This window comes from Canis lupus, chromosome 33 (genome assembly GCF_048164855.1).
Source record: "Canis lupus baileyi chromosome 33, mCanLup2.hap1, whole genome shotgun sequence".
Taxonomy (NCBI): Eukaryota; Metazoa; Chordata; class Mammalia; order Carnivora; family Canidae; genus Canis; species Canis lupus.
The window spans coordinates 14,850,795-14,865,534 of NC_132870.1; the positions used below are offsets into that span (position 1 = coordinate 14,850,795).

General features: G+C 31.9%; 1 long non-coding RNA gene across 1 annotated transcript in view; it reads right to left on the bottom strand.

The window, feature by feature from the left end:
* Positions 1-14,740, bottom strand: part of LOC140623777 (uncharacterized) — a 318,326-nt gene that overhangs the window by 67,513 nt on the left and 236,073 nt on the right. Inside the window, exons 5-6 of the long non-coding RNA XR_012023312.1 lie at positions 9,231-9,413; positions 7,021-7,212 (exon numbers count right to left, since the gene is read on the bottom strand). This is a non-coding gene — a long non-coding RNA (uncharacterized lncRNA). The remainder of the gene's footprint in view (positions 1-7,020; positions 7,213-9,230; positions 9,414-14,740) is intronic.

Below are 14,740 nucleotides of genomic sequence, written 5' to 3' on the forward strand. Positions count from 1 at the left end.
CACTATGATTTTCCTATTTAAAGTTTGTTTTACCTGTTAAATGGAGTTCCATAAGAAAAATGACCCATCTCTCTTGCCCATCATTCAAAATGTAACTCAAAAAATTTTATGAGCTATTTGACAATTAAACACTGTTTTTGAAGATATTTGGGAAGATGGCAGAGTAGAAGGACCCTGAACTTGTCTCGTCCCACAGACACACTGAGGCAACAACTGCACATGATGTAACTCACTCTGAAAATGACCTAAAGACTAGTAGAACAGATCTTTCACAGCTAAGGTTATTAAAACAGTATGGTATTAGCATAAAAGCAGACATGAAGCAATAGAATAGAATAGACATACCAGATATATACCACACATATATAATCAATTAATCTATGACAAAAAAGGCAAGAATATATAATGGAGAAATGACAGTCTCTTCAATAAATAATGTTGGGAAAACTGGACAGCTACATGTTAAAGAATGAAACTCACCCTTTATCTTACACCAAACACAAAAATTAACTCAAAATAGATTAAAAACTTGAATGTAAGACCTGAAACCATAAAACTCCTCAAAGAAAACATGGGTAGTAAAATACTTGAATCAGTCTTAGCAACATGTTTTATTGTTGTTGTTGTTTTTAATCTGACTTCAAATGCAAGGAAAACAAAAGCAAAAATAAATACATGGGAATATATCAAACTAAAAAGCATCTGCACAGTGAAGAAAACCATCAGTAAGATGAAAAGACAATATACCGAATGGGGAAGATATTTGCAAATGACATATCTGATAAAGGATTAATTTCCAAAATATATAAAGAACTCATAAAACTTAAAACAACAAAAAAAATCTACTTAGGAAAATAGCCAAAGGGTCTGAATAGACATTTTTTTCCCAAGGAGGATATACAGATAGCCAACAGGCATACGAATAGCCGCTCAACGACACTAATTATCAGGGATACACAAATTAAAACTGTAATGAGATTATCACTTTACATCTGTGAGAAGGACTAAAATAAAAAACATAAGAAACAAGTGTTGACAAAGATGTGGAGAAAAGGGAACATTTGTGCTTTGTTGGTGGTAATGCAAATTAGTGCAGCCACTATGAAAAGCAGTATGGATGTACCTCAAAAAATTAAAATTAAGAACTACCATATGATCCAGCAAGTCCATTACTGTGTATCTATCCAAAAAAAACCCAAAACAACAAAAAAACTAATTCAAAAAGATATGTACACACCTATGTTCATTACAGCATTATTTGTAGAGCCAAGATAGGAAAACAACTTAAGCACCCATTGATGGATGAATGGACAAAGAAGATTTGGCATATATATCCATATATATCCAATGGAATGTTAGTACTAAAAAGAATGAAATCTTGCCATATGTGACATCATGAATGGATCTAAAGGGTCCTACATGAATTAAGTCAGAGAAAGACAAATACTGCATGGTTTCACTTATATGTGGAATATAAAACAAAACAAACAAACAAAACCTAGACTCATAGATGTAGAGAATATATAGGTAGTCAATAGGTAGTCACCAGAGTTTGGGGTTTAGGAAGGATGGGTGAAGGGGATTAGGAAGTAAAAAATGCCCACTATAAAATAAACAAGCCATGAAAATGTAATGTATAGTATAAGAATAAAGTCACTAATATTTTATTAACTTTCTAAGGGATAGATTGTTACGAAACTTACTGTAGTGACCATTCTTCAATGCATAGAAATGACAAATCACTGTGTTATACATCTGGAACTAATATAATATTTTATGTCAATTATACCTCAATAAATCTAAAAATAATTTAAAGGAGAAAAAACATTGGAAAACACCTTTAAATGTAAATACATGCAGATAAGTTAAATTTAACTCAGGATTCACTTCTTATGAAGGTCAAGAACAAGTCCAAATAATTGTATTAAAAATCAAACAATGATTGCCTTAGAGAAATGGGAACTGATGAGATCACATAATAAACCTTTTTGGTGTGATGGGAATATGCCATATCTTGCCTGCTGTACTGGTTTCATGAGTATATTCAGTTATTTAAACTAATCAAATTATACTGTTAAGATGTACATTTTTCCACATATAAACTTCATCTCAACAAAAAGCTAAAATAAATGAATAAACAAATAATTACCAAAAAAACTATGTTTTGGTGTATTCTTTTTCAAAAGCTGATATGGATTTTTAAAAATGCAATAATCTTAATAAAAGCTATTTAAAGTTATAATAAACTAAAAGCTGTTTTACCATTTTACCTTTGCCATGTTTTATCAAAGCAATCAAAGTTATGAAAGATCTCAGCCCGTTTAAATATTTGCACATTTGGCACATAATTGCAGATTTCTAGCCATCTATATTTGAACTTTATTTCATGTTCTCAAGTATAAAACTGCTTTTAGAATATAATTTCAAGAGTGTTTTTTTTTTTTTTTTTTAAAGATTTTATTTATTTATTCATGAGAGACACAGAGAGAGAGAGGCAGAGACACAGGCAGAGGGAGAAGCAGGCTCCATGCACCGGGAGCCCGACGTGGGATTCAATCCCGGGTCTCCAGGATCACGCCCTGGGCCAAAGGCAGGCGCTAAACCGCTGCGCCACCCAGGGATCCCTCAAGAGTGTTTTATAATAATTTTGGCACATACATTTGTAAAGATTCCACAAATCTTTAATTCCTTCTTAGGCAAAAATTAATATTTTTAAAGTGTAACTATTTTGAAAATCTGCTATTATACTGTTATTCAAAAATATTTTTAGGAATTCTCTAATGTGGATTTTTAGCAATAAAAATTGAATATTACATACCTTAGTATCAATTTGTAACAAAATTTATGAGAATCAAAAGAGAATTGATGTCTGGTCCATTTTGAAATTAGAAACATTTATCCTTTGAGCATCTCTGGCTATGAACAATATATCAAAAAGTTGTTTTCTTCCTTTTGTATTCCACTGAAAATCATTGCCCACCTAAGTTAATTCTGCTTAAGTAATTTAAGGACATAGTACAATACAAAAAAGAGAAGTCTATCAGAGAATAAACCATGTTTTTAACATTTTGTAAGTCATTGACAATAAATTGTAATGCAATTCAATGGAACACATAATGCTCTTATGAATGTCTTATAAACATACCTTTCACTAAATTTTTAAAAGTTTTATCCATTTCTTGCATTTTTTTTTAAAGATTCTATTTATTTATGCATGAGAGAAGGAGAGAGAGAGAGAGGCAGAGACATAAAGGGAGAAGCAGGCTCCACACAGGGAGCCCGATGTAGGACTCGATCCCGGGACTCTGGAATCACGGCCTGGGCGGAAGGCAGGTGTCAAACTGCCAAGCCACCCAGGGATCCCCACATTTCTTGCATTTTTACAATGTGTTGAGTTGGCAATACCATGAAATATTTGCCCTAAGAGTTAAATTAATTTTCGTTAATTTATAACCATATGTGTAATTTGGTCTTCATTAAATCCCACTAAAGCAAGAAAGAAATTAGGGTGAGAAAGTGTGGTGATACAGTGAAGATTTCTAGAAGAGAAGGTTATCTTGTTTTTCCTTTAATGTATTATTAGTGCATATCAGTGATAGGGAAAATGACATTATCTAATATTGAAAAGATAAAAGATGTCTTCTGAGAAACATCTTTGGTGTTATATTTACTTCCAATTAAAATAAATTAAAGAAATTATACTTTCTCTAGTTAGATTGATTACAAAATGGAACAAAATTCTGCACAATTCTCTAAATCTGCCTTCTTGGCATTTCCACATTTCTGCTGCATACATCAGGAGGTAGAATATATTTTCCTACTCCTTGAATCTTATCTCTGGATGTTTTACATTCTGTAAAATATATTTTACATTCTGATACAATAGAGGAAATAACACTGTGCCAGTTATAACAATTTGCTTTTTTATTATCTCAAAAGACTTTGGAACCTACCTCTTCCATGAATACACGTTCATGTAAGTTTATAGAAGGATAAGAGACCACATGGGGCAGAGCCTGATCATTTCCACCAAGGCCATTCTAACCAGGAGCCACAAGTTTATAACATGCTGAACAAGCCAAACCCAAATCAACCAAGATTAGAAGAATTTCCCAACCTTCTGTATCTCGTGCACAAAAATAAATGATTGTTATTTTAAGTCAGTAATTTTATAGTGGTTTGTTATACAATTAACTGATATATCATCATTTAATTAAAGGTATCAAAATAATTGCATCGTTTGATCCAAATACTGAGTTAACATACATCTCTAAATTGAAGTTATACAGATTTCATAATATATTTCTTTTTTTTTTTAAGATTGTATTTATTCAGGAGAGACACAGAGAGAGAGAGAGACTGGCAGAGACACAGGCAGAGGGAGAAGCAAGCTCTATGCAGGGAGCCCAATGTGGAATTCAATCCCAGGACTCCAGGATCACACCCTGAGCCAAAGGCAGGTGCTAAACCGCTGAGCTACCCAGGGATCCCCAATATATTTCAAATTTAGATGTATTTTCCATCTGCAACTAAGATTTAATGTGTGTATCTATAGTTTAAGTTTAAGAATAAATTTCTTAATATAATAAATTGTCCTAGTATTATTTATTTTTGAGTTTATTATTTTCCCCACTCATATAAAATTCCTACATTATCCCAATTCTTATCATAACCCAGGCAATTAGGTATGTATAAGTATTTTGGGGGGGGTGTTCTAATTATGCCTTCCTTTATTGGTTTATCTATTCCTGTGCCAATACCTCACTATCTTAAATGCAGTAGTTCTTTACAGATACTGCTATCTGATAAGAGAATTTTCCCACAATTAGTTCTTTTTTTTTTTTTTTTAAAGAATTAAATTAGTTATACTTAGTCTTTTATTCTTCCATTTTGGAATCATATTATCAAGTGTTATGAAGGACCTTGAAATTTTAATTAGAAAATGCATTGAAAATATAATTTTGCTAGAATGACATTTCCATGGGATTAGATATTTCTATTCATGAGATTTCCACTTCCATTTATTTAAATCTTGTTTCATATATTTGAAAATGTTAAAATTTATGCCCAAGAAGTAGTACACACTTTTAATTGGAATTATTCTAAGATTCTATATATTTTTACTGCTGAATGATAATGTATTTTATATTACATTTTTATATTTCTTTAAATTCTACGTGAGTATTATTGGTGTGAAGGATCACAACTGAATTTTTAAAATTTACAGTCAGCAAAACTACACTTTTTTGTTTCTAATAATTCTGCTACAGATTCTGTTTAGCTATTTATTCAGATAATTATACAATCCAAATAATAACAGCTATGCTTTTTTGTTTTTCATTTCTTATATATATTTTTTGTTTTGTTGTTTCTCATAGCACTAGGACTTTCAGGAGTATGCCAGACAAGCATAATATTAATAAACATCCTTGTTTTTTCTCTAGTAAGTAAAATATCTTCTGTAGAGTTATAAATGAAAAAGATATCCTTTATCAGGATAATTTCTTCCCATCCTAACTTGTTGAGTTTTTATCATAAATGCTATTGAATTTTTTTGGATCCTTATGCTGTAAGTAGTAAAATGATCATATGTTTGATTTGGTTTGGTAAAAGTTTATTTGGGATTTTTGCATCTATTTTTGTGATTGAGATTGATGTAATTTTTTTTTTTTTTTTTTTTGGTAGGGCCTTTTCTGATTGTGACACCCTGAGTAACTTGGTGTCATAAAATACATTTGTGTTTTCTTTTTTTCTTTTCTCAGGAAGAATGTTTATAAGATTGAAATTTTTTTGTCACTTGAATACTTGGTATCAATCTCCTAAAAACCTTTTAAGACTGTTCTCTTTAGTGAATAGAGTTTTAATTATTGTTTAAACTTCTCCAGTGATTATAGTTGTTTCTTATTTCCTATTTCTTCTTGAGTAATATTTCTTAATTAATTTCTTTTTAGATGATTGTCCATTCTTGGTTTTCAATTATTTTGGCATAGTTTCTCATTTTTATAGTTGTAATTTTTTGTATTTCAGTATTGGCATATCACTTCTATATTTCTAATAGTTTTAATTTTTGCTTTCTTTTTGTTTTCTCAGATCTCACAAGTAATTGCCAATGTTACTAGTTTGTTTTTTCAAGGAATTTGCTTTTCTATTATCTTGATTTTGTTTTTATTCTATCTTCTTTTATATGGATTGTTTTGTTTCTTCTCTTTTTTCTAAGATTATTTGTTTCCATGTAATCACTTAAGTGGCCTTTTAGTTGTTTGTTTGTTGTTTTTTTGCTTTTTGCTTTTTCTTTTCTAATGGCATTTAAATAAGTTTCTAAGAACCACTTACACCATTTCCTACAAGTTTTTGCATATAGCTTTTATTTTTGATAAGTTCTAAGTATTTTTCAGTTTCCAAAATGAGTTTTTCCTTGGAAGTTCCAAATCTATTGGTCTGTTACTGTTTCTATCAATTTCTCATTTAATTGCATGACAGATAATGTAGACTATACCTGACTCTTTAAGACCTACCAAAAATAATTTTATAGCCTATTAAAGCTTCATGTATACTTGAGGAAATTGAGTATTTGCTTACATGTAAAAATAATGGATCTATACTATCACTGTGATGAATATTTTATATTTTTAATTTTCTTTTTGTCTGCTTCAGTCATTGACAAAGTAAAGTGATCTGAAATCTCCCATTGAAATGATGGATGGTAGATTATTTATTTTCTTCTAGCAATTTATCTATAAGCTGTTTTTAATTTAACATTATTAATAGCATTATTTTGTATACTGCATGTTATATTTTATACTTTAGGCTGCAAATATATATGCATACATATTTATAAATATATACATGTATGTTCATGTGCACACACATATACCTACACACATATACAGAGTGATTTATGTGCTTATCTTTTTAATATTTATTTGTAACCTCTAAATCAATACTTGTGGCATTTTTGCAGTCATTCAAGAATATGTAGAACAGTGAAAAATTTGAGTAGCCCCATGCACACATTCTCACCTGAGGTTGAACAAAGTGATGCTGTGCCTTCTTGTTTCAATCCTCATACTGCAAATAAGTGTCCTTTCCATAATCTATATAGCGCCACATTTCTCACATATTTTTGCTGTCTGTTGGTGATTTTATCATTGTTTAAATGGCCCCTGAGTATAGTGCCTGAGGTGTCGTCTAGTGTTTCTAAATGCAAGAAAGCTACAAGGAGAAAAAAAAAAAAAGTCTGTGTCATACAAGCTTTGTTCAAACGTGTTATAGTGCAGCTGGCTACTAATTCAATGGTATGAATCGACAATATATATTAAATAAGATGTCTTTAAACAGGGACGCCTGGGTAGCTCAGTGGTTGAGCATCTGCCTTTGGCTCAGGACATGATCCCGGGTCTGGGGATGGAGTCCCACATCAGGCTCCCTGCGAGGAGCCTGCTTCTCCCCCTGCCTATGTCTCTGTCTCTCTCTCTCCGTGTGTCTTTCATGAGTAAATAAGTAAGATCTTAAAAAAAAAAAAGATGTCTTTAAACAGAATCAGTTGATGAAAATGTAACCAGAGGCACTCGGCATGAACTTAACTGTTTCCCATAGAAGCAATGCTTCAACTCCTACCGTATTTCCTAATGTTTCCTGATACTCACAGCAACTGGAACATAGTATGAAAAACTAGAATCAAATTTTGTATATCATAGAAATAAAACATGAATATGGGGAGACCTGGGTGGCTCAGTCAGTTAAGCATCTGCCTTCTGCTCAGGTCATGATCTCAGGGTCCTGGGATCAAGCCCCACATTGGGCTCCCTGCTCAGAGAGCTGGCTTCTCTCTTTGCTCCTCACTTCACTCATTTTCTCTCAAATAAATAAATAAAATCTTCTTAAAAATGCATATAATTTCTAGTGATTTCTAGTGCTTTGATCTTTGTATAATTGTAAATTTTGTTTTTGTAATAGTCAAATGTTTTATCAAATAAAACATTTAACAAACATTAATATACCATTTAAACTAATTAATTTGAATATCTTTTGCAAAGTATCAATTAGCTTGACTGACTTTGAAAAAATAAATAAGACTATTCTTTACAAGGTAATTTTTCATATTCCTTGATTTTTTTCTACAAATTCTAATAGGTAATGTCTATATTAAGTTTTTACTATGATTTTTTGGATATAGAACAGACTAATCCTAAGTGTATGGTTTATCATGAGACTGATTCTATTTAATGTATACATTTCTGACTACCTTAATTATAAATTCAGCTATAAAGTGAATTTTGAATACTTTCTGTAGGAAACTCTTATTTGTGATTGTTGGAGATTTGAAGGAGCTGGCACTACCTCCATACTTCTTTCTAGGAACATATCTACATTTTCCACCACCTTTTCTGACTGTAAACCTCAGATTATTTGAATGTTGATTTTTTTCATTTTAGCAAATGTGTAGTCAATGCCAGTCTTATTTTATCTTCACACAGTATTTTTGGGAGAATTGAGACACCAAATCAGTTAGCAAGTTACTTTTCACTGCAGGAGATAAGTGAAACAGACTAAGCTAGCATTGCAGATTTATCATTCCCTCCCCTGGTTATCATTGTTTATCTCATTTCATCTTTTTAATATTGCTGGTATCTGTAGACTTCGTGTTATATAACCTCTTTTGACATGGTACTTTTGAGACAATTAGGATGCATGTAGATAAATCACATAAGTCTTTCTGGTTTTATTTATTAATTGATTGTGATATCCAAAATAGTGACAGTTGTAATCATATTAGTAGGTAAATAAAATAAACCCTATGAAATAATTACAAGCTGTTTAGCAAGTGTCTACTGCCTATGCTTGCAGAGTGTGGTTTCAAGCTTTTTCAACAGGTCTGTTTTATTGAAAAACTGCAATAATATTATCTTCATTTTCTACTTACCATCAGTGGGTTAAAGAGATACTGTAACATATTTTATCTTCATCTGCCTAATCCTATGCTTAACAGATTGGCAATATATTGTTAGTCATTTCACAGAAGGATTTTCCACTTCTAATCTTGTTAACCTTTTAAAGTATTTTAAAATGTTCTTATTCAGTCAGGTGACTGGCTGTTCTTACTAGAATTTCAGCCCTTTTGTTCTGGTCAAATTATGCAAGTTTTCATTTGGAGGCTATATTGAAGAGTGTCCAATTATAACCAACAGAAAGCATTATTGTCTGTCTAAACTGGGAAAGAAAGGACTTACCATAGAAAATTTGGCCCGTATATAATTGCTGAGACGAAGAAGGGTAACTAGGTTAAGGTCCCAGGAGCAATTTTTACCACCCAGATCTATTGTGTTTCTTCCAAAACCAAAAAAGTTGTTCTTTGCAAAAATTGATGAATCAAGAATCTGCTGGCTTCAGAATCATTCCGCCACTGCCATGACCTGTGTAGAAAAATGAATACCCTAAATTCTGACTTTATTTGCTCTAAGTCTTGCATAAATGCATCCAATTGTCATAAAATAAAATATATGCTAAGTCTAGATACAAAGAAACCTGAGTAAATACTTCATACCTGTCTGCTATCTGCTTCTGAGAGATTATAGGAATGGATGCTCAGTGAACCAGTCCTCGTATTTGCCACCATCAACAGCTATTCAATGGCCACATCTGATCAAACATTCTTCTTAGGCTTAAACTCTTGAACAGTTCCAGCAACAGCCTGCTACCAATTAACTTAACACGAACAGTTCTTAGTATGTCCTCACCCTTTTCCCAAAGAGGAGACTCAAACTTTCATCTGTCACATTTACATGTCTAACTGATGTTCATTATCCCTTTTAGTTCAGTAACAATCCATCCTTGATTTCTAGCAACGTATAAAATAAGGTTACTAGCAGTAATCACTACTCTAGCCTGTATAAAATAGTACTGTAAAATGAGAGAGGAAACTAAAGAAGAAAATTAGTTAAATTATATAAATATATAACTAATAAAAAGACAAAAATATGTGTAGCTTATATGGTCTTTGTTTCTACAACAAGCATTTTTTTCTATATATTATTTCTTTTTTTGTCCCCATTTAGAATCTTAGCTGAACTGATGGGTTCTTTTTCTGAGAAGAAGAGCTAACCATTTTTGATACTTCTGAATCCTCAATGATATCACCATATTATTTTGATGTTGTCTTCATAGGTTTTAATATTTGGCATAGAAATAATATGAATTCCCCATTTGCCCAAATTCTGTAGTAAAAATGTGACTTTATATGATAATCTGGATAAATCTCCTCACCAACAATGAACTCCTTTGTTGATATAAAAAACTGAGAAGATCCTAAAGTTTCATCTCTGTCTCCTCTCCAGGCTCTGAACAAGCCTAGCCAAGCATTTACAGTGTGTGCTGCACAGAACTCATCTGCAAAACTAGAAGAGGTTTTTTCTTTTCTTTCTTTCTTTCTTTCTTTCTTTCTTTCTTTCTTTCTTTCTTTCTTTCTTTCCCTTTCTTTCTTTCTTTTTCTTTCTTTCTTTCTTTCTTTCTTTCTTTCTTTCTTTCTTTCTTCTTTCTTTCTCTTTCTTTCTTTCTTTCTTTCTTTCTTTCTTTCTTTCTTTCTTTCTTTCTTCCTTCCTTCCTTCCTTCCTTCCTTCCTTCCTTCCTTCCTTTCTCTTTCTTTTTTTCTTTCTTTCTTTTTCTTTATCTTTCTTTCTTTTCCTTTCCTGCCTTATCCTCTTCCTTCTCTTTTCCTCTTTCTCTCTCTCTCTCTTTCCTCTTACTTCCTCCTTTCATTCTTGCTCTCATTTTCATTTTAGCCCCTTATTTTCAAGGAAATCTCTAACTAACCATTAGCTAAACATGTTCTACAGGAAAAGATACCTCAGGGTGCACACATCGCAAAGAATACAGATTTTACAAAAATAGTTAGAAAAGTCACTAAACACACAAATAAATACCACCTATAACAAACAAGAAAAACTGATGATGAGAAAGAATCAGATCTCCAGAGTTGTCACATTATAATAATTTTAAATGTGCCACTGTCAGGGGAAAAAATACAAAGTATATACAATGTATACAAAGCATTGCCTATTCATAAAATAAATTAGCAGAAATTGTTTCTGAGGAAACACACAAACATTAGGTTTACTAAAGGTTTTTATAAACTGATTCAAATATGCTATAAGAGCTAAAGAAAATCATGGAAAGAGTAGCAAAGAGAATCAAGAAAATGATTTGTACACCAAATGAGAATATCAATAATGAGGTAGAAACTAGAAAAAGGAAGCAGGCAAATATTGGAGAGCTAGAAAGTAAAATAGCTAAAATGAAGGCTTCATTAAAGGGATTCAGTGGCAGAATTAAGCAGACAGAACAAAGAATCAATGTACTTGAATATGGTAGTATTGAAAAATACGGAGGATCAGAAAGAAAATAAATGAAAAAAGTCAATACCATATTTTCCTTTTCCATTCATAGTGTTGCAATGAACATGAGATTATCAATTTATCTTTGAAATCCTGATTCCAAGTCTTCTGGGTAAATATACAGAAAAGATTGCTTAATCATATTGTAGTTCTATTTTTAACTTTTTGAGGAACCCCCATGCTTTTTCCATAGTGGCTGCACCATTTGGCATTCCTACCAACAATACACAGGGTTTCAATTTTTCAGTAGCTTCTCCAAACTTTTTTTTTTAAATAATAGCCATCCTGACAGGTGTGAAGTGATAATTAATTGTGGTTTTGATGTGCATTTCTCCAATTATTAGTAACATTGAGCATTTTTCTGTATACCAGTTGGTCATTTGTGTGTATTCTTTGAAGAAATGCCTATTCAAGTCCTTTGCACATTTTTTTAATTGGGTTTCTTTTTTCTATTGAGTTTTAGAAGTTCTTTATATATATTGGAGATTAACCCCTTATCAGATACCTGAGTTGCAAATATTTTCTCCCACTTTTTAGGTTTGCATTCACTTTGTTGATTGCTTATATTGTTGCACAGATTCTTTTTAGTTTGATATAGTCCCTCACTTTGTTATTTTTAATTGCCTGTAATTTTGGTGTCATATCTAAGGATTCATTGCCAAATTAATATCCTGAAAATTTCTACCTATTTTGTTCTAAGATTTTCACAGTTCCAAGTTTATATTCAAGTCTTTAATCCATTTTGAGTTGATTTTTTACCATGACAAAATAAGGATCCAGTTTCATTCCTTTAAGTATGTGGATATCCAGTTTCTCGATACCATTTATTAAAGAAACTATTCTTTGCCAATTGTGAAATCTTGGCAACATTGTCAAAGATCACTTGACCCCACATGCATGTTTGTTTTGTTTTGTTTTGTTTTGTTTTGTTTTGGGCTTACTATTCTCTTCCTTTGACTGATATGTCAGTTCTAATGCCTATACCATATTGCTTTGATTAATGTAGCTTTGTATATATTTTGAAATTAGGGAATGTGATGCTTCCATCTTTGTTCATTCTCAAGATTGGATACTTGTCTTTTTTTTTGTTTTTTCCAAAACATTAACTCTTAGTTTTATTAATTTTGTATCTGTTTCGTATTTTTTAATAGCATAGGATGCTATTGTATTGAAAATACTATTGCATTTCTATTTTAGTATGCTCTAGTCTTTGTTATTTACTTCTCCCTACTCTGGGCTTAGTTTGTCTTCCTTTTCTACTTCCTTAAAGTATAAAGTTAAGTTCCTTATTTGAGGGTTTTTTTTTTTCTATTTTATTTGAGGGGTTTATCACAGTAAACTTCTCTCAGTACTGCTTTTGTTGTACCGCATAAGATTTGGCATATGGCGTTTTTGTTTTAGTTCATGGTAAGGAATTGTCTACTTTTATTTAAATTTTTTTCTCTTACGCCCTGGTTGTTCAAGAGTGTGTTATGTAATTTCCATGTTTTTGTGAATTTTCCAGTTTTCTTTCTATTATTAATATCTAATTTCATTTCATTTGAGTCAGAAACGATATTTGATTAACTTCAATATTCTTACATTTGTGAAGAGTTTGTAAATGAATGAAAATGTAATCATGTGAGAATGTTCCATGTGCACATGGAAAGGTGTATTCTGCTGCTATTGGGTAGAATGTTCCAGGTATGTCTGTTGGGTTTATTTTGTATGTAGTATTGTTTAATTTCTCCCCTTCTTTGTTGATATTCTGTCTGGAAGCTCAAACCATTAACTAAAGATGCATATTGAAATATCCTACTCTTATTTCTCACTATTTTTCCCTTCAGTATGTCAATTTTTGTTCCATATTCTTAGGATCTCTGAAGTTATTTGTAATATAATTGTTATATTTTCCTGGTAAATTGACTCTTTTAAATTATGCCCTTCTTTTTCTCTTGTGACCGGTTTTTATGTGAAATCTGTTTTGTCTGATATAAGTATGACCACTTTCCTCTAGTGGTTATCATTTGTATGGCATTTTTTTATCCTTTTATTTTCAGTCTACATGTGATCTGAATTCTAAAGTGAGTTCTTCAAAACAGTCCAACTTAGGGGAAGGGAAAAAAAGAGAGAGGGAAGCTAGTCATAAGAACTCAGAGAACAAACTGAGGGTTGATGGAAAAAGGTGGGCACAGGATGGGCTAAATTGGTGATGGGTATTAAGGAGGGTGTTTGTTGTGATGAGCACTGGGTGTTATATGTAGGTGATGAATCACCAAATTTTACACCTGAAGCCAATTTTACCATATATGTTAACTAACTAGATTTTATTTATTTATTTTATTTTATTTTTTAATAATAACTTTATTTTTTATTGGTGTTCAGCTTGCCAACATACAGAATAACACCCAGTGCTCATCCCGTCAAGTGCCCCCCTCAGTGCCCGTCACCCATTCACCCCCCACCCCCTACCCTCCTCCCCTTCCACCACCCCTAGTTCATTTCCCAGAGTTAGGAGTCTTTATGTTCTGTCTCCCTTTCTGATATTTCCTACCCATTTCTTCTCCCTTCCCTTCTATTCCCTTTCACTATTATTTATATTCCCCAAATGAATGTTCTCATTTGTCCTTCTCCGATTGACTCATTTCACTCAGTATAATACCCTCCAGTTCAATCCACGTTGAAGCAAATGGTGGGTATTTGTCATTTCTAAAAAAATAACTTTCTTAAAGATAGTATGTAGTTGGAACTTTTTTTTTTCTTATCCATTCAGCCTCTCTCCTTCTTTTGATTAGTGAGTTCAATCCATTTACTTTTAAAATTATTGAAAGTTTAGAATTTACTATTGCCATTTTGTTACTTATTTTCTATTAGTCTTGTAGTTCTTTTGCCTGGCTTTTCTGTATTTGCTGTTTTTGTTTAATTTTTTTTTTTTTTTGTACTGACATGCTTTGATTCCTTTCTCTGTTTCTTTTGCATAACTTCTATACACATTTGTGTGTGTGTCTGAGTGTGTATTTATGTGTGCATCTGTGTGTATTTGCTTTGGAGCTAACATAAGATACCATATAGCTTAACATTAACAACTTAATTTCTTTTTTAAAATTTATTTATTTATTTATTCATGAGAAACACACAGAGAAAGAGAGGCAGAGACATAGGCAAATGGAGAAGCAGGCTTCCCTCAAGGAACCCAATGTGGGACTTGATTCTGACCCAGTCTATTCATGACTTCTGCCCATTTTTTATTGGATTATTTATTTGGGGGGTGCAGAGTTTGATAAGTTCTTTATAGATTTTGCATACTAATCCTGCATTGCATATGTTTTGCAAATATCTTTTCCCCTTCCATAAGTTGCCCTTTAGTTTTG